The sequence below is a fragment of the Choristoneura fumiferana genome, chromosome 10 (genome assembly GCF_025370935.1).
Source record: "Choristoneura fumiferana chromosome 10, NRCan_CFum_1, whole genome shotgun sequence".
Taxonomy (NCBI): Eukaryota; Metazoa; Arthropoda; class Insecta; order Lepidoptera; family Tortricidae; genus Choristoneura; species Choristoneura fumiferana.
Window position 1 is genome coordinate 7,204,625 of NC_133481.1, and position 19,745 is coordinate 7,224,369.

Sequence of the window (19,745 nt, forward strand, 5' to 3'; positions counted from 1 at the left end):
TTTTTCAAGCATTATTATATAGGTAGAGTCATTCACGATGACGCGTGCCGTGGTTCGTATTACAGTCAAATGGATGGTGGATGGATTTAGATGAAATTTGGCATGAAGTTAGTTTATAACTTGGATTACATAGACTACTTTTTATCCCGACATTCCCACGGGATAGGGATAAAATTTTGAAATAACAACCACTGGGCTTAGAGTCATGAAATATGGTATGTAGATAGCTGGACATCCGAAATAACACATAAGCTACTTTTTATCCCGATATTCTCACGGGATAGGGATAAAATTTTGAAATAACAACCGCTGGGCTTAGCGTCCTGAAATTTGTTTTGTAGATAGCTGGACCGCCTGGACCTCTGAAATAGCACAGGCTACTTTTTATCCCAATATTCCCGCGGGACAGGGATGCAATTTTGAAATAACAGCCGCTGGGCTTAGAGTCATGAAATTTGGTACGTATATAGCTGGGCATCTGGAATAACACATAGGCTACTTTTTATCCCGATAGGTATTCCCACGGGATAGGGATAAAATCTCAAAATAACAACCGCTGGGTTTAGTCATGAAATTTGGCAAGGTTGTTATACTTAATATAAAGTCAATGAAAACTAATTTTTAATTTTAGGGAATTCCCACGAGAATTTAATAAAATCCCGGAATTTTAATTCAACTGCTATATCTAATGATTTACGCGTGCGAAGCCGCGGGTAAACGCTAGTAAAGTATAAGTATAATTTCCTCAGAATACCGGCATTACCATCAAAACTAATAAAAGAGAAAATTGCTGTAACAGGCATGTAGAGCGAGATAAAGTTAAAATTACGGGACATTACGAATAATGAAGCAGAATATTAACTGCCTGCAACAGATGTGCAAGATGAATTTTACTTCAAAATGATATTAGGAAATGTGCCGTGTTTTACAAATGAACTGACATGAAATACCTACTCCCTCTGTGGGCATTCAAACTTTGAAGGTTCCTTCGCGAACGCCAGTTTCAACGTCCATTGCGTAGAGCAGAATGACTCCTCGATTGTGCTTTGGATTAAACGTGCGTGATGTATTCGTTGATTTTGAAAACATAACCCTCCTTCGAGCAGTCGGGTAAAAACACGTTCAGCTAACTAGCTTTTGAAGTAGGTACTTACTTAGTCCTTGAAAAGGACCCTTAGGGGGAAAACAAAGTTACAATGGGTGGTATAGACTGGTAAGTAGCAGTCGCATGTTGGGAAGTGAAGGGGTCCACACGAATGTTATGGTAAGACCACATTATAGGTATATGCCTCGTTAACGCCATAATATTACGCGTGTTTATGTTTTCTTTCAACTATTTTTGCTTTTTTTATATGATGTGTTGAAAACGAGCAGGCGGGTTATCGGATGGAAAGCATCACCGCCGCTCATGGACACCCATAACATAAGTTGTATTATCCTTTAAGAGAAGAGTAGGCTCGATTTTAGGGCTTCGTAAGGGTAAAAAAACCGGCCAAGAGCGTGTCAGACACGCCCGAAATAGGGTTCCGTAGCCATTACGAAAAAAATAAGTAATATTTTTCTAAGGATTTCGTATTTAAATAATAATAATAATTTTCTTTATTAAGGCATTTTTTTTAAATCCATACAATTTATATTTTTAGGGTTCCGGAGCCAAAATGGCAAAAACGGAACCCTTATATGTCTGTCTGTCTGTCTGTCCGTCCGCGGCTTTGCTCAGGGACTATCAGTGCTAGAAAGCTGTAATTTTGCATGAATATATATGTAAACTATGCTGACAAAATGGTTCAATAAAAAATTCAAAAAACATTTTTTTAGTGTGCCTCCCATAGACGTAAAGTGGGGGTGTTTTTTTTTTGGCTACGGATCCCTAAAAAGAAATGAAACCAATATTTTCATCGATAAGGCGTGCGGTGCGTGCGCGGCGTCGGTGACCCTTAGAAAACATGACCCTTAATAACATGACAAGATGGATCACGAAGGCTTCGAAGGTCTCAAATGTTCGCAGATTACCCCAAAATACTCGTATCTGCGTAGACGAGTTATCCTACTATAATAATAATAATAATCTTACTAATATTATAAATGTGAAAGTTTGTGAGTTTGTGAGTGAGTGAGTGAGTGAGTATGTTTGTGACTTCTTCACGCTGAAACGGCTGGACGGATTTGTATGAAATTTGGCGAAAAGTTAGTTTATAACCTGGATTGGAATATGATACTTTTTATCCAGATATTCCCACGGGATAGGGATAAAATCTCGAAATAACAACCGCTGGGCTTAGAGTCATGAAATTTGGTATGTAGGTATCTGGACGTCTGGAATAACACATAGGCTACTTTTTATCCTGATGTTCCCACGGGATAGGGATAAAATGTTGAACTAATAACCGCGGGGCTTAGAGTCATGAAATTTGGTATGTAGAGACACCTGGAATAACACAAAGGCTACTTTTTATCCCGATATTCCCACGGCATAGGGATAAAATCTCGAAATAACAACCGCTGAGCTTAGAGTCATGATCATGAAATTTGACATGGGTGTTTTAATTTAACGTCAATGAAAACCACGATGTAATTTTAGGCAATTCCCACGAGAATTTAATGAAATCCCGGAATTTCAATTCAACTGCTGTATCTAATGATTTACGCGTGCGAAGCCGCGGGTAAACGCTAGTTGTTAATAATTCTGAGAATGATCGATCGAAATCGGGGGTGTGGGCATCTAATATATACATTTGAGTGGATCATACGTAATCTTTCTTTCTTTCTTCTCGCCGACAGGTCGAGCCCGCTAGTTGTTTAATTTAATTTACGCACGTAGGTATTCATCTAATGGTTGTTCTGTTACTAAATTTAGGTTTGAATTGTGATAAAGATAAAATTGGATGTTTCCTTTATATTATAAATTGTTTACTAAGTAAATCTTTTAGTTTAATTCGCTCTCATCCGACATTCTAGATTATGTAACAGACAGTTAAATAGACTTGTTAGAGATAAAAATAACTTTGTTAAAAAGTAATAGGTGGCATCTGGCGCCAACGCGCGTTAAGCGGACCGAATTATAACAATCACCCTTGGAAAGCTTTCAGGTACCTATTATGTTTCGAAGGAAATTTAATTACTTACCAGAGGGCATCTCTGCCGGGTCGGGTATCAAATCAACTTAGTAAAAATAAGCTTAACACTTTAAAACAGACGAGAGATTCTTTGGAGTATATCTTTTGACACTTAATCGGAAGTTTCTTTGTTGGTTATTATTTTTAAAGCTTTTAGCGGAATTGGTTTTATCTTAAAATTCTGTTGGGCAGGCCCATCGATCTAAAACTAACGGTGCGGTTTTTTCTCATCGACCGTAATAAAAAATAAATTAATTATTTTATCACATTAAAACCGGCCAAGAGCGTTTCGTACACGCCCAATATAGGGTTCCGTAGCCATTAGGAAAAATTAAGTAATATTTTTCTAAGGATTTCGTATTTTATACGGAATCTTCCAAGTTTAGGTACATTTTATACCTTAGGCTGCTATTTAAGAGTTCAACTACTAATAATTCTCAAGCAAACTTAGCCGTTGTAGTTTTCCTTGAAAGTTTGATATACTTACTATAATCCTGAATTTTTTCAAATTTTTCCACCCACCGGCTTAGATTTTAGAGGGGGGGGGACTTTAAAGTTGAAAATTTTGCAAACAAATCATTGAATCGTTTTAGCAACCCCCTAATGGTTTTAAAAGACCTATCCAACGACGATACCCCACACTACAAGGATGGATGAGAAAAAAAATCGCCCCCACTTTACGTCTATGGGAGGTAGGTACTCTAAAAATTTGAATTTTTTATTGTACCATTTTGTCGGCATAGTTCACATATATATTCGTGCAAAATTACAGCTTTCTAGCATTGATAGTCCCTGAGCAAAGCCGCGGACGGACAGACAGACAGACAGACAGACATGGCGAAACTATAAGGGTTCCGTTTTTTCCATTTTGGCTACGGAACCCTAAAAAATGTCAGAGGTGCGACGGAGTCAGTATAGTCCAACATTGGGCCCTTTTTCGGTGTCTCATACTCGTACGTCAAAATTAATGAACATTTATCGTATCCATGCGGAGCGACCCGGTTTTTCGTTCCGGTGAGGCTGGCGAAGATTTCGATTAGCCCAATTGGCGTATACAGAAGATTATTATGGCGCCGCGGGGGATTGAGAAATAGTCCACCAATTGTTCACAAATTGCCTTATCTGGTGACCCTGGATATATTTTAGCCTCTTTACTACGGGTTATTAAGAGTGAAGTATGCCTATATATAATTTTAAGTACGGAACGTTTTGAGACTTGGCAAGATAGTACGCTTTTTAACCGAAAAAGGAGGTTATCAATTCGGTTGTATTTTTTATGTTTGTTACCTCAGAACTCCGTCATTTATGAACCGATTTGAAATATTTTTTTTCGTTCGTCTAGGAATGCTTTCAATTAGGTCCCATAAGCACCAAATCAGGATCTGATGATTGGATCCTAAGGAAATTGAGGAAACTCTTCAAATATTGTAGGAACGCCTATGGTAATTTCGATACATTTAGGAGTAACTCGTGCATTTGCTCTTGAAAATCATCAATTGGTGAAGTGGAACTGATGATGAAGACCAAATTTGACCAATGGAGCGACTACTCAATAACAAGTACTTCACAGGTTGAATTTAAATTACTTTTACGCAGTTGCTAAGCAATTTAAGCTCATAACTGATAAATAAATAAATTAACAGCAAAGGTTCCTTTATCAACTGAAACAGAATTTTCGGTAGGTACATGAAAGTTATTAAGTAAACGAAATTACAAAGAAACTTACAACGATACCTACTAATTTCCTCTACAAAAGACTGCAATCTGCACTGATTGCTCCGAAGCATTCATTAGGCTTTTCCACTTGCAATAACAGCAAAGCCTTTCTCAGTGAGTTCCTGGCACAAAGTACAATAATTTAGAAATAACATAAAACAGGAACTGCGGAACAGAGAGATTCTATAGTATTTTTTGTTTACTCTATGTGGTTTTTTTTAAAACATCATGACATCTGTCATATTATGGTGTACTAGCTGTTGCTTGCGAGTTTGCCTGTGAATAATTCTTTTAACGCTGTCCCGGATAAAAGTAGATATCTTATGTGCAGGTTGTATATCAATATGTGCCACATTCAAATCCGTTGATTCGTTCGAATGCAGGTCATGTGGGGTAAACGTACGCAGTGGGTAAGTCTACGCATTCCCATTCATTTCAGTCCGAAATGTATGTGATTGCGTACACTTACCCACTGCGTACGTTTGCCCCACATGACTCTATTAGTAGGGTATAATATAAATAGGTCTACTAGTCTAGGATTCTTATCCTCTAGCGTAAAAGTAAAGTGCACTGACTAGGGAATAGTGTTTTTTCGGTGTAAAAAACTTAAACATTCATAATTTACTTAATTGCTAAGCAGCCGGGCAAACGCAAGAAACGAACCGATTGAAAGAGACACAAACGGGATCCCTTTGTTTCCCATACATTTTTTGTTCCAAATTTCGATGGTCAGAAATTGATATCCATATAATTTATAAACATGAACATCACTAGTCATAATTTTTGTTCAGTAAAATGCTTATTAGCTCTAATATTAATGGCATATAATATTAAATTCTATAATCACAAAAGTCATACATTTTTAACTATAATGTTCAAAGATCTAACGATAATTATTCAGAAATAGTTTAAGCCATATATTTCACCGTAGGTACTAATGGTTGTTACTCATATCGTTTTAATGCCTAAAGTGTCTAGGTCTAAGAAACCAAATCCATAATATTGATAGGCATATTGATTACTCAGAAACATCTCCAGGCATACATTTGAAAGTGCTAATTCATTTAACTACGACTTTAGATAATATGACTAATAGATATTATGTTGAAAACAATTAGATTTGTGCGAGCGAGCAAGACGATTCGGAGCAGAAGCGACTCGGATAGGTTAGGTTTAGAAGGCTAAGGCGGGAGCGAAGCGGAGCGTAGCTTCCGCCTTAGCCTTCGATGTTAGTTATTTTTTTATATAGCAGCCCGGATAATATTGCTTCACAAATGATTTTGGATCCTCGATGTTCCTATAAAAAAAGTTTAGAACTTTGATTATTATGCATACCTACATCTACAGTTAGGTATACATTCGGTAGTTAAAATATTATGTATTTCATTTTTCTGATAAATAATTGAATTCATTCTTATAATTATTATGAGTGTTTTTATTGAATTTAACATTATGACGTTAAATGTTATGACTAACTTATCAGGTGAAAAAAGACCTTACAACAATTATTATAAACTAGTTTATTGCCTTTAATATTATGGAATGGTATACTATATGGACATCGAATGTTTAAACTAACCAATTTTATGACTTACAATAATTATGACCTGCGAAAATCGGAACTTCACTTTATACTGTTTAATGTTATGACTTAAGATAATAATGACTTCCAAAAATTATGATGAAAAACGTTATGGATTGTTAAAATCGGATTTAAAATTTTATGGGAAACAATAGAGACCCGACACAAACGTTTCTATTCATTAATACTGGATTATATAAGATGGACGTACCTGTTATATTCCACTGGATGATATTAAGCTTCGTATTAATAGTCGGCTCGGTCTCTGCTTCCAGTAAGCATTTAAACGTATACCTTAAGATCTTACAATTATTGTAAGAAAAGTTGCAATTGAGTACATATTTAATGAAATTTATTAAAATTTGAGGACAAATTTATACATAGAAGTAGGTAGTTAGTTACATACCAATATTGGAAGTTAAACATTTATTAAATGACGACCAAGTCATGAACGTTGTAAGTTGCTTATTAATTTACTTATCTTAATTTCCCTAAATTGCTATAATAACCACTGAGGCGTTAATTTAAATTTTCAACTAAGAATCCTTGAACAACCCCATTTTGAAATACTCCGTTCCGTTCAAGTTATGATGATTATCCCGATGAATTGTCTTTATTCTCCGAGCCCGGTCCGATAGAAGGTATCAACGAAGTTATATTCCAACGGCACCATTTTCACTTCGTTATGCGGTTGTATTTTACACGAATGGCATTTCCGAAGCCGTAAAAAAGAAAAATCACGCGCGAACATCCAATAAACAAAGCGAAATACCGGGAATAATAAATCGAAGTGTTTGGTACGTTACTGGGTACAAATATCGAAATATCTCTTGATTGTTTCAACACCCCGTGCCTGCGGAGCAATGGGCGTGAGCAATCGAACGCGATAAAAGCTTTTGAATATTATCAAAGTTGTCATGAATTCATTGAGCTAGATTTTTATAGCGTGTCGTGCTTTTGTGTTTACTGACTCCTCATAACTACTCATAAGGTAATATCTCACCATCTAATATATGTAGATTCATTGACTGTTTTGAAAGGTTGCTAGTGTAGAGTGATCTATCTGAAACTACTATCGACCGGTATTATCTCACCATCTTGATGATTGCTAAATATTATGTAGAAGAGCGCTCCCTTTTTGGTTAGACTGGGTTTGAAAGGGAGGACACTACAGTGTTGCCACTTTTTAATTTCTTCTCTTTTTTGACAGACTATAACTACTTAGCTCATCTACGGTGAGAATTTCAGATTGGCATGTCGGCGAACCGGTACAATTTGGGTATCTTTAATAAATTACCCTTACACAGTTTTGAGAATTTAGCCTGCACCAACAAATTTGTTAGAGCTACTTAGACGATCTCGAACGACTGTTGTTTTTAATGGAGGTTAATAATCGTTATTTTATTATTAAGTGCACGAAATATTACGACAACAGTGGAAAGGTTAAGTGATGTGTGGTATTAATAAATGGTGTACTAGATATGCAAAGATCGATGAGTAAAAGTCGTGTGTCTAAATTCTATGAATTTAGAGTAGGTATCTACTTAGGTATTCGCTGCCATTTCACACGCCTTGACACTGAGATTCATCTTAAGAACGACGATTCCCATTTTACTGAACTATTATGGGTATGGGCTATCCTTTTACTTTAGGGCAAGGAATCAGCCAGATGGATTTCCATTACAGTGGTGGCAGAAATTTTCTTTTTACGTAGGAACTGATTTGGACTTTGCTACGAACACATAGCAGTAAAAGTGCTCAAAAATCGGAATTAATATTAAAAAACCGGGCAAGTGCGAGTCGGACTCGCGCACCGAGGGTTCCGTACACATTTATAGGTATGTAAGTAAACGGGAATCGTGTCTTGAAGATATTTCTCGCTTTATCCGAGTGATTTAATTATCCAGTGTATGCAGAGCCCTACTCTTAAGCAAAATGTACGCAGTGTGGGGTCAGGTTATATCGGTCATTGATATTTACAAACAGACATAAAAATCAATATTTTCAGACTTTTCTAGTTGGTTGTGTTAGCTACCTTCATACCAAATTTCAAGATTCTTAGTTCACGGGAAGAATATACCCTGTAGGTTTTGATTCCCTTGCAAGTTTCGAAAATTTGCGGAAATTTGCAGCATAAACGGCTGCATCTTTTGATTGCGTTGGCTTAGAAGTTTGATTTTTTCACAGCTCCAAGGGACAGTAGACTTCAGTATTTGATATAAATTTCAGCTTGATACTTCCACGCGTTCCCGAGTAGGGTCTTGACAGACAGACAGACAGACAGACGGGCAAAAAGTGATCCTATAAGTGTTCCGTTTTTTCCTTTTGAGGTACGGAACCCTAAAAACTATACCTAGGTACATTAGTTCGTTAAACTATAAAACATAATTATATATTAGTAAGTAAACCAACGTTCAAAACAAAATTAGAACGATACTGCAGTGCCTGCAGTGCGTAAATTTATCTAACCTCTTTCGAATGCTTTTTCTCGCTCTTAGTAACGTTTTCCATTACAGCCAAGAACTTATTTTTTTTTACAGATTAATCAAGTTTATGATATTACATCCCGGTATGAATATATGAAGGGTCCACGGAAAGAACATATCTATTAGTCACCTTCACCTTAACAACTTTTCGAGTTAAATACTTAGCGGTTTGAAAGTTAGTCATCACATCACGATCAATTAAGTATATGATGGTTACCATTTCTTTAAAAGTGAAATAAATATATATTGTTTTCAGATATCCATATTTTATTCAATGGTACTCGTACCTAGTACTTTGCAAGCTCTAAATATATTTCGAGATAATAATCTCAATAAAAAAAGGTGACTAGACATGTTCTTTCAATGGACCCTTTATATCTGGTCTAGGTACTATTATAATGTAATAGTATTTTTTTATCGAGGGACTAAAATAAGCCAATATATATCCGAGGTGGTTAGCCACCCGAGCTGTAGCGAGGGTGTCCATTTATCCGAGGGTTTATATTAACTTTTAGTCTCGAGGTGAAAACCATATCACTTCGATTGCGAGGAAAAAATAGTAATTTCTGTGAAAGAATTAATGCGTATCTTACTTATTCCTCCACTCCATAAAACTTTCATAGGTTTTTAAATAAATCTTTCTAGATTTCGGCGGCAAAAGATTATCAATTATGTATTTTGCTCTTTGCTCAACATCATAATTTTCACTATCACTTGACGACATTGTGATAATATTCAATTTATTTTAATCGTTTATGATTTACGCTCTACAACAATTTCAAAGTTTTCGAGCTAAGTATTTTTTCCAACCAGATACAGATATAACAAAATCGCATCAGCGAAATGGTCTATACACAAACTGGAATAAATAGAATGGCGCCACCTTCTAAGCGGAAAAAGCATAGAAGCTATGACCACGAAGACAAAGAACTGAAATCATGAAAATGGTCCACACACAATCTTATTTATGCCAAGAACTAAGCAAGTACTGGCTGTTTGAGTTTATCTAAGTCACTCGATCTAAATAAAAAAAAATACTTTTACTCCCTAGGGTCTAAAGTACTCACTTTACTCTCGCCTCGTAAGGCTATATTGACCTACTTTTAGGGCATGAGAAGTGAAAAATGGTGTTAATTCCCAAAAATGACTTCTACTAAATCACTTACTCTTCAAAACCAATGGGACAGAGCAAGAGGAGAGATCGCTCTAGCTAGGCGCCCGATGGCAAGGGGCGCCACTTTCAAGTTTCCAGTGCAAAATAAAATGTTGGTGGAGAGTTTTAAGAGGCCTTTTAAAGCGCGGAGGCGGTGTAGATAATCTCGCTCTACCTTAATTAAGGGCTAGAGCCGGCGCTGCCAATGGGCTACTTCCCGATAACTGCTCTGTGCCTGCCTTGTTCTTTAAAAGAGTACAGAGAAATCACAGATGAAGAAAAAAAGTCTTGACAAGGTAGCAGTATTCTTACCCGTTAATTGTACTACAGAATAGATAATTCTATTCTGTGCCGATAATGCCATTGAACTAAAAGAATTTCTTTGCTCGCTATGACAGCTATGTTTATGCAAGATATGCGTGTTCATGCAGTTCCTCCACCTCCACACTTTAAGAACACCCACAAATCACACAAACCCATCTATCACCAGTCACCACCACCACAATACACTGACGCGTTTCGAACTCAACCAGAGCTCAACTTCAGAGCAACACAACCGTACACCATGCTACCAGATGTTAGACTAACAAACCACAACCAACGTTTTAATAATGCCAATGTAAAACGGAAAAGTAAATAAAATACAATACTAAAACGACGCGGCGGCAAATAATAGGTATGATTTTAATTTCTTTACCTTTTTATTGCCTTATTGCTTTTCTTTCTTTCTTTCTGATACTACATATTTTCCCAATTATTGAGTAAACATCAGTAGCAAGTCACTAAAGGGCATAAAAATACAACCAGGGTTACATGTGACTGAGTACCTACCTCCAATTTTTATTTTTATATCTTTTATGGTAGTGGACAGGTAAAGTCCTCAGAGCCCGGTGTGAGGATAAACTTACTTGTTATTCAAAACCTGTTTAAATCCGCAATTGTATTCAGTTGTCCAATAGGGTACAATTAATGGGTTGAACGCAACCCAGTACACTTCCGTTGGAACAAAACTAAACCACCGTAATAGTGGGCACGCCAAGGATCTCACACGAGTGCCGAGGGCGCTATGAAACGCCTGGCCCAATACTACGAAGTGCAAAATTACAACTTCGTATCTTGCCGTCCCGCTGATGCTAATATTATTTAATACGAGAGTGAGAGCGACGGTACGATACGAACTTCGATTTTCAAATTTCGTAGTAGCCCGCCCTGAATTCGAAACAATTAGGGCCCGTCCTCTGTCTGCGGCCTTTCTATTTCTGTCCAGTCATACGAGCTGTGCAAGTAACGACGCCTTGTCCGAATTATTAACATTAGGCGGCAGCCCGCAAGGCTTAATGGCTCAGTAGATGGTGTTGGAAAACAATTACACAACTAAGGCATAGAATTAAAGTTAAATTATTGTCAAATTAATTTCAAGTTTGCAATGTAAACAGCAGCTGGCACCGTTCCCGCCGTGCCTGTGACAGTGATGGTTACGCCCTTGTTTATGAACCGTTTATGAACCTAACTAGTTTAATTGCAGCAATTTTATTGTCGTGCGATTATCACACTTTTAATAGCGATATAAATATATACTTTGGGTCCGTGGAGTTCGGACGCTCACAAACTTTTTGGTCAAATAAAAAAAAAACGAAATTACCAATGATCATAGGGCTGGGCCCTGTACCACGAAAGTTACAAGTGCCTCGACATAATTGTCAAGTTTCTCATAGTCAAATGTTACAATTTTGTCGAATTGTAGCACTTGTAACTTTTGTGGTACCTACAGGGGGCTGGTGCATTTCTCGCCCAACGTATTGGGGTCACAATACAGCGCGGAAATGCAGTCAGCCTTATGGGAACTCTTCCGCAGGGACAAGACTTGGGGGATTGTATAATATAGTTAAGTTTTTTTTAGGATAGTTTAGTATAAGTATTTCAATTGTACCTTTTCAATAATGCGTTTGTTTAAATAAAATATATCTCTTTATAGCGATTAGGATTAATTGTGATTATTCATCAAATTGAATGAAATTTTAATAGTTGATAGTATAAAAAATCGCTCTAAAAATTGAGCTATCACTCGTGGTTTTAGTGACTAGCAAGCTAGTGCCCCTGGAAACCCCGCACTGTCTGTTTTGTTTTTAGTGACTAGCTAGCTATTGCCCCTGGAAACCCCGCACTGTCTGTTTTGTTTTTAGTGACTAAAATACAATACGACAATACAATACAATACAAAAAAAGTACCTCAATATAATCGAAAGAACAATTAATTGAATTTGGGGTTGCTGTAGAGCATCTCTCCGGCAACCCCAAAATTAAATTTAAGAAATTTCACTTGGATACTTAGCTTACTTTTTCAGTAAACAAGAGAATTGTACCGCAGTTATTACTGTTAAATAAGTTGGTTATGGCTAGTTAAATTAGGTACTTAATTATTGCCAGCAACTTCATGCAGCCGACTGCTGGCATGTATAAATTGAAACTACCTAAACGCAAAATTTCAGTTTTATAGGTCTAAAAGTTTGGGCTTGTTGTAGATGAGATCAGTCAGGCAGGCATCGAGGTAGCCTTTTGGCCTATGGCCTCTCAATCAGTGTCGTGGGTTCGAGTCCGAGTTCGCACCTCTGATTTTTTCGGACTTTGTTTGCAAAATTACATTTGATAATTTCGATGAAAGAAAACATCATGAGGACACACCCGCGAAGAAATTTAATGGTGTGTGAAGTTCCCAATCCCCACTTGGCTCGCGTGGTAAATAGTGGCTGTAGTGGGACGTCTATATGCAGGGATGATTTATACAGAACTCTACACTGCGCATGGTCCGACGCGCACTTACCCGGTTTTATTTTTATTTTAGCTAATATGTGGGCTATCACTCAACGATTTGGCCTACCCGTCTTCCTTCCGTGCCGGTCAATCAGACACTAGAATTAACGATAATTTCCTTCCTATCGACTGAGAGGGCTTTTGAAGTGATTACTGAGTGTTATGGATACCTTTTTATTAATACTTGTTATAATACAGGGTGACTACAATAAGTGGTGAACAGAATTTTTTTTTCTTACTCTGTACTTACCTGTAGAATAAACACTTGTACATAAGAATGTGCACAAATCTGTAAATGTTTTTATTCTGATTAATAATAAATTTATTTTAAATTTATTTTATCTACACCTATATAGTAAATACTCCATTATGCGTTCAAAAACCATAGATAATGACCAGCATTACAACATTGGATTCTATTATGAACACGGCTGTATCGTAATGAGATTTCATACATCATTACAGCACCGCGCCGCCGGGGCGCGCCGCGCCGCGCGCACAAGCACAAGCTACGCCTCGTTTCATAAAACCACACTCGTGTTTTAAGAACCCCTATTACAATACAGTTGCATAAATAACTATGATCTCGTGGTTACCCTATTTTTCTCTCACGTTGAATGGTCATAGACACAGGAAGTTTTTAAAAAACCTCCGTATGGAACCTTAAAAAAGAAAACCTACTTACATTGACAATGTCAAATCTGAGTACTTTAATCTACAGAAGAAGACCGCCTTGTCGTGTCGAATAGGGTGACCATACGGTTGCTCATTTTTACTAATAACTAAAATTAATTAAAATAAAGTTTAAACGTTTCCTTTAAGAGCTAATACACTGAATTTGTCTAGAAATGTTGTTTCAGAAACTAGTTTTTGATCACCAATTAGGAGTCATGCTGTTTTTAAAATGCTCTCAAAGTTACAATATAATGACTCTTTATGAATACCTCGGGTGACACTATTTACCGGCACGGACAATACCGACATGGAAATACCGACCCGATGTTTCGTGTACACGCCTATACAAACTGGTGTCAAACTGACAAAAGTTTCTATGGGCGTGTCGCAAAATATCATGTCGGTATTTCCATCTCGGTATTGTACGTCCGGGAAATAGTGCCACCCAATACCACAATAGTAGGTAAGCGATACAAAAAACAGGTTCATAGAGAAAAATTGCAAAGCAAGGAATAGCTCTTAACTACAGAGTAAGTCTAACCATCGAGGGGGTAGGTCCTAAAAAAGAATGATATTCTTAAGAATGCTGTTACTTTGTTACATTACATGCGAAGTTCTAGCACAAATAAAAACAGAACGGACGAGTATACTATTTATATTCGAACCCTTATTTTTATGATTATGTGTTCATTTAGTAAAGGCTGGCGGGAAATTTAATCGCTCTTTAATTTTTAGGGGAGTATTTTTGCAAAAACCCCGTTTTTAGGGTTCCGGAGCCAAAATGGCAAAAACGGAACCCTTATAGTTTCGCCATGTCTGTCTTTCTGTCTGTCTGTCTGTGCGTCCGCGGCTTTGCTCAGAGACTATCAATGCTAGAAAGCTGTAATTTTGCACGGATATATGTGTAAACTATGCCGACAAAATGGTACAATAAAAATCCACAAAAAAAAATTTTTTGGGGTACCTCCCATAGACGTAAAGTGGGGGTGATTTTTTTTACTCATCCAGTCCAACCCTATAGTGTGGGGTATCGTTGGATAGGTCTTTTAAAACCATTAGGGACGATTTTTCGATTCAGTGATTTGTTTGCGAAATATTCAACTTTGAAGAGCAAATTTTCATTAAAATCGAGCGTCCCCCCCTCTAAAATCTAAACCGGTGGGTGGAAAAATTTAAAAGAATTCAGGATGATAGTAAGTATATCAAACTTACAAGGAAAACTATAACGGCTAAGTTTGCTTGAGAATTATTAGTAGTTGAAGAGTAAATAGCAGCTTAAGGTATAAAATATACCTAATATTTCGGAAACAGATCACTAAATCGAAAAATCGTCTTAGAAAACCCCCAATGGTTTTAAAAGACCCCAACTATAGCCCACCACTATAGGATTGGTCGAGAAAAATAAAATCACCCCCACTTTACATCTATGGGAGGTACCCTGGAATTTTTTTATTTTTATTTTTTATTTTACTTCTTTGTCGGCGTGACTGATATGTATATTCATGCCCAATTACAGCTTTCTAGTACTAACGGTCTCTGAGTTTAGCCGCGGTCAGAAAGAGAGACAGACAGACAAACGCCACTGACTGAGACATTGCGAAACTATAAGGGTTCCTAGTTGACTACGGAACCAATTACTTACTATTATTATGGAATTACTAATAAAGACTCCATCGACATTGACTGTTTTATATAAGTATAGTAACAACCTATAAAGTCATCCTTCAGGATTTACTTGACTGGAATGCTCTTAATCTTGAACTTCAGGGAACTTAACATTATTATTAAAAATAAGCTTAATATCTGAACACTAAAAAGAACCTATCAAGCCACTGCATTTGACAACGATTCGCGATTTCAAAATTTGCTTAAATATGCTTCGCATAATAGTACATTACTGCAGAGGCCATGAAGTAAGGGATTGATGGACGAGTTCGGGGTAGACGGCCGAGTCGTAGACGAGGCCGGATAGAACGAGTCCAGCAATCCCTGTTCTGGCCGAGGCTTGTATAGTGCTTTTCTCAAACAATGTGAGGAAATATTTCATCCATCCATCCATCCATCCATCGCATCGCATCGCATCGCTTCGCATCGCATCGCATCGCATCGCTTCGTACGTAGTGGTGGTTGGCTGTTCGTAATTTTTCCTTTGTCAGTTTAATGTTAGTAAGCAAATTTAAAAAGTTAGAGCAGCGGACAATAATGGATTTTCATACATACTTCATGGCCTAGGCCAAGAAGTTATGTAGGGAGGTGGTAGGCAGCCATAAATGAGAAACTTCATGTCTCCATTTCGTAACATTAACGCATACATTTCCGAGCATGTTTGAGAAAATATATTATCATACGTAACGCCTAACTCACCACACAATATAAGATCCTATTTACATTAATAGAATTCTTCTTAAGGTCAATCTGCACATTCCTTGGAAAATTCTTAAGTATCCGGAGGCCTTTAAAGGGCAGGGAAGACGTTAATTGAAATCCCGTCGGAATAAATGCAATTACTGTAGATTGCGGATTTAAATTAGAATGAATTACTTCACTATCAATCTCTAAGTGCTCTAAGCAAATTTTCTTTTATATAAATGAATTTACCTTTAGGCATGTTATTATAGTTATTAATAGTTTTACAATGAGACGGAAAAATAGCTTTTCACTAAGCGAGAATAATATCTTTGGCAGTCGTGTAAAAATGGCACTCATGGTGCATGCCCGTCTAGAATATTAATAACCTGTCAAGAGTTTATTTATGACATAGTCAATACTACTAAATTTTTGCACGCGCTATCCAGCAGTGCACCTTTATTTCTAAACACAGTTACTTTATATATATTTTTTAATGCTGAGCACAGTGCTGAGCCTACTGACTGAATCGCTAATATTTGAACTTCACTTTAACCTGTCACTTTCACTTCAACACGAAAAAAGCGAGAGATAGGATCAAATGTGTTTATTACAATCTTAAATGTAATATTTAATGTGTCTTTAATGTGTATCTGTTTTCTGTATCGCTTACTATGTCTGGTGTAAAATAAAGAGTCTTTGTATTGTATTGTAAATTAAATTTATAGCATCAAAAATATATCGATAATAAAAGTACATGATAACGCAATATTTCTAAAATGACAAAATTTTCCCGCTATTTCAATAAAGCCCGACCTCGTTGCACGAAAGCCGCTGCTTTGTTTTTTTTTTTCTAATTGCCCACCTCTTAAGAGTTACAATAAATATTTGTTAAATTTAATGACTTTGCAACTAATTTATTTATGTTTATATTAGAAATCCCAATTAAATCATATTTAAAAGTTTTGATAACATTTATAATAAATTCCACTTTTAATGACCCAAAGATGAGGCTTTATGCATATTACTATGCATGTTATTAGTATGAGATTTGTATCGTACTACTGGACACTTTTTCGTTCCAAATTCAAAACCTCTCTACTTTTACCGGAGACTTATTATTGTGTGACATTCGTAACTTTCTAGTGATTTTTAAAGATGTACTTAATGGCGACTGTTTGTATCATTTTTGAGTAAAGGTTTTAAATGTGACTATTATATTTGTTTCTTAATAATCGGATTATTTATATATACTATATAGTATATTGTTTATTTGTTGTGTATGTTGTTTTAACATAACCGTCAAATTATGTTCTTGCTGCTGAGGTGAAAAGTTGTATGTGTCACGTCATACGAGACCAAAGTGTTTTTGCATCTAGTGTGTTTGAATCCCTCGCTGCTCTCAGGATTCTAACCTAGAATCAATTATAGAATCCTTCGCTAACTCGGGATTCAAAATCAACTCTCGCAGCAAAAAATAACTTTGCTCTCTTGTTGCACAAATAACTATTATTATCCTACCGCATTGCATGTAAAAGAAGATACACCAATTTATCTATGTGAAGATTTGATTAAACTTTAATTTACTCAGTTCATTTTCAGCGAAATATGGCAAATGACGTGGATTTAAAGCTCAATTTCGGAAATTACCAGCACATTTGACGGCACTCTATTCACACTAGCTTGATGGAAAATTCATGTGGCAATTTCCGACAGTAGACAGTTACTCTGTATTGTACGACGCTAGAGTTTCAGACTGTGGTGTAATGTGCAAGTTAGCGTGTCATGTAACTCGTTAACAAGTGAAATTAGTGACAGAAATAACATTCACTTACTGCAACTTTTTATGTCTCATTGGGCGTTTAATTTTCCGCTGTTCCCAACAAAATCGTATGTGACACAGTAATATCGCGATTTAATGAGAATTGATGGTTGACCCGTGTCCCATCTTAGTACAACAAGCAAAATATAAGAGTCAATCCAATCGAATGAATTGAAGAGCTATCTATTATTTCTATCTGCTTCCAGGAGTCTTATATACGGACGGACGATTAAAGGACGATTGATTACCTCTCCTAATCCAGGATCATGGTAGAGTTATTTTGACCTTGTGATGATCTCTGTGACACTTGCAATGATAGATCTTACAGAGTGCCATCAAAAAGTTGATAATGTTTTTTGACGAAGGTTTACAAAATGTTGCAGGGATCAACGTAAAATTAATACTCTAGTATATAACACTTTTGAAATTTCTGTCGGACCTGTAATTCATGTAAACTGTAGAAACTCATATTTTTTTACTAGAGGGAATTTCACTGTACCCTAATTCCACGGGGTATAATTCTCTGTAAAATCTTACATTTGCCAGGAGATTTTTAGGCGATGAAAATGTGAATAATACATCCAACACCCGCTAAATTCTGACAAAACACGTGGACTGAGTAATGCGAAAAGTGTGTAGTGTCTGTATTGCATGCGAAATGTGAAAACGCTTACAGTAAAACAGAAATAGGTACTTGTAGGTAAGACGCATTCGAAAAAGCTAAGTGCTACGCGCAAGATGACAAATGAGTACTCATATTTTTTATACATTCCCTTAGATACTGCCTTTAAGTACACAACGTAACTTGTCTTTATTATCCCAACAAAGCACAACAGATACCTAAATTGGCGATTTATGTTTATGGGCGTGATTAAGGAACCTTTCGGTACCCACGAACCGATCCGCAGTATATAAGTTATTTGCAGCGACAAAGGCTAAAGGTTGCGCTATCACCGACGATAAGGCTAAGGGCGTTTATCGACTTCCGATCGAATTACGCTACGGCCTTCGCTACACTTCAAAAATCAGTCTTTACGTGGGTCACTATGATGATGTTTTGAATAAGATATTGCAAATGTTACGATTTTTTCGGATGGCAACTCCAGAATTGACTGGATTTCAATTATTCGAGGATTTGGATGGAATCTTCCAGTTAAAAACTGTTGTTTCGTTTACTACAAACGATTATAATTTCAATAGAAGTAGACTAGACTATGTACATTAAATCGATGTAGTCATGCAGATACGCACTGAAAACAACCAGTTTCTTTTCACAAAAAAAATATATAGATGTCTATTTACTAATTAAAAAATTGGGATAGTTTTAGTTTTGTTTTTGTAATAAGTCTTCATTGTTGTACTTTGTGTTGTGGCATTCATTTATCTTTTATCTTTTTTTATATTTTTTACTAGAGGTACTATTAGTAGTACCTATGTTTACTGTGATTCGAAATGAGGAAATGACAGTCACTTCTTTTAACTCAATGTTAATTACTGTAAAGTTAATTTTATGCTATTGTTTAAAAACTCAAAAAGTCATTATAAAAACACAAGAATTGGTGACTGATTTCAATTTAAGCCACGTTAGAAATTTCTAATTCAGCTGTTTAATACATGTTGCATGTCAATTTGAATACCTTATTGTAACATTTGAATATTTTGTATTTAAATAATTTAACTGCAAATTTACGGAGCCTGAAACGGCATTAATATTTATTATTTCAAGCCCTTGAGTGCCAAAATATAGAGTCAGATTAAGGTACAAATTGTGCTCATCGTAAATACTTTAGAGTACGTCTTTTATACTTTTTTTAAAGTGTAAAAAGTTTAATCCAGTAGTAGTTTAGTACGTATGTTGTTCTATCCAGATGGAAATTACGGTTTTGCTGCCTGCTTTTGAAACTTTCTAAACACATTATCATGAACTATTAGTCGTTTCTGTACCAGTTTGTGATTTATTCGGTGACTTATATTTTTGCTCCATACAAATAGGTTAAAATAAATCCATATCAAAACTAAATGAAGTAAAAAGGTTCAT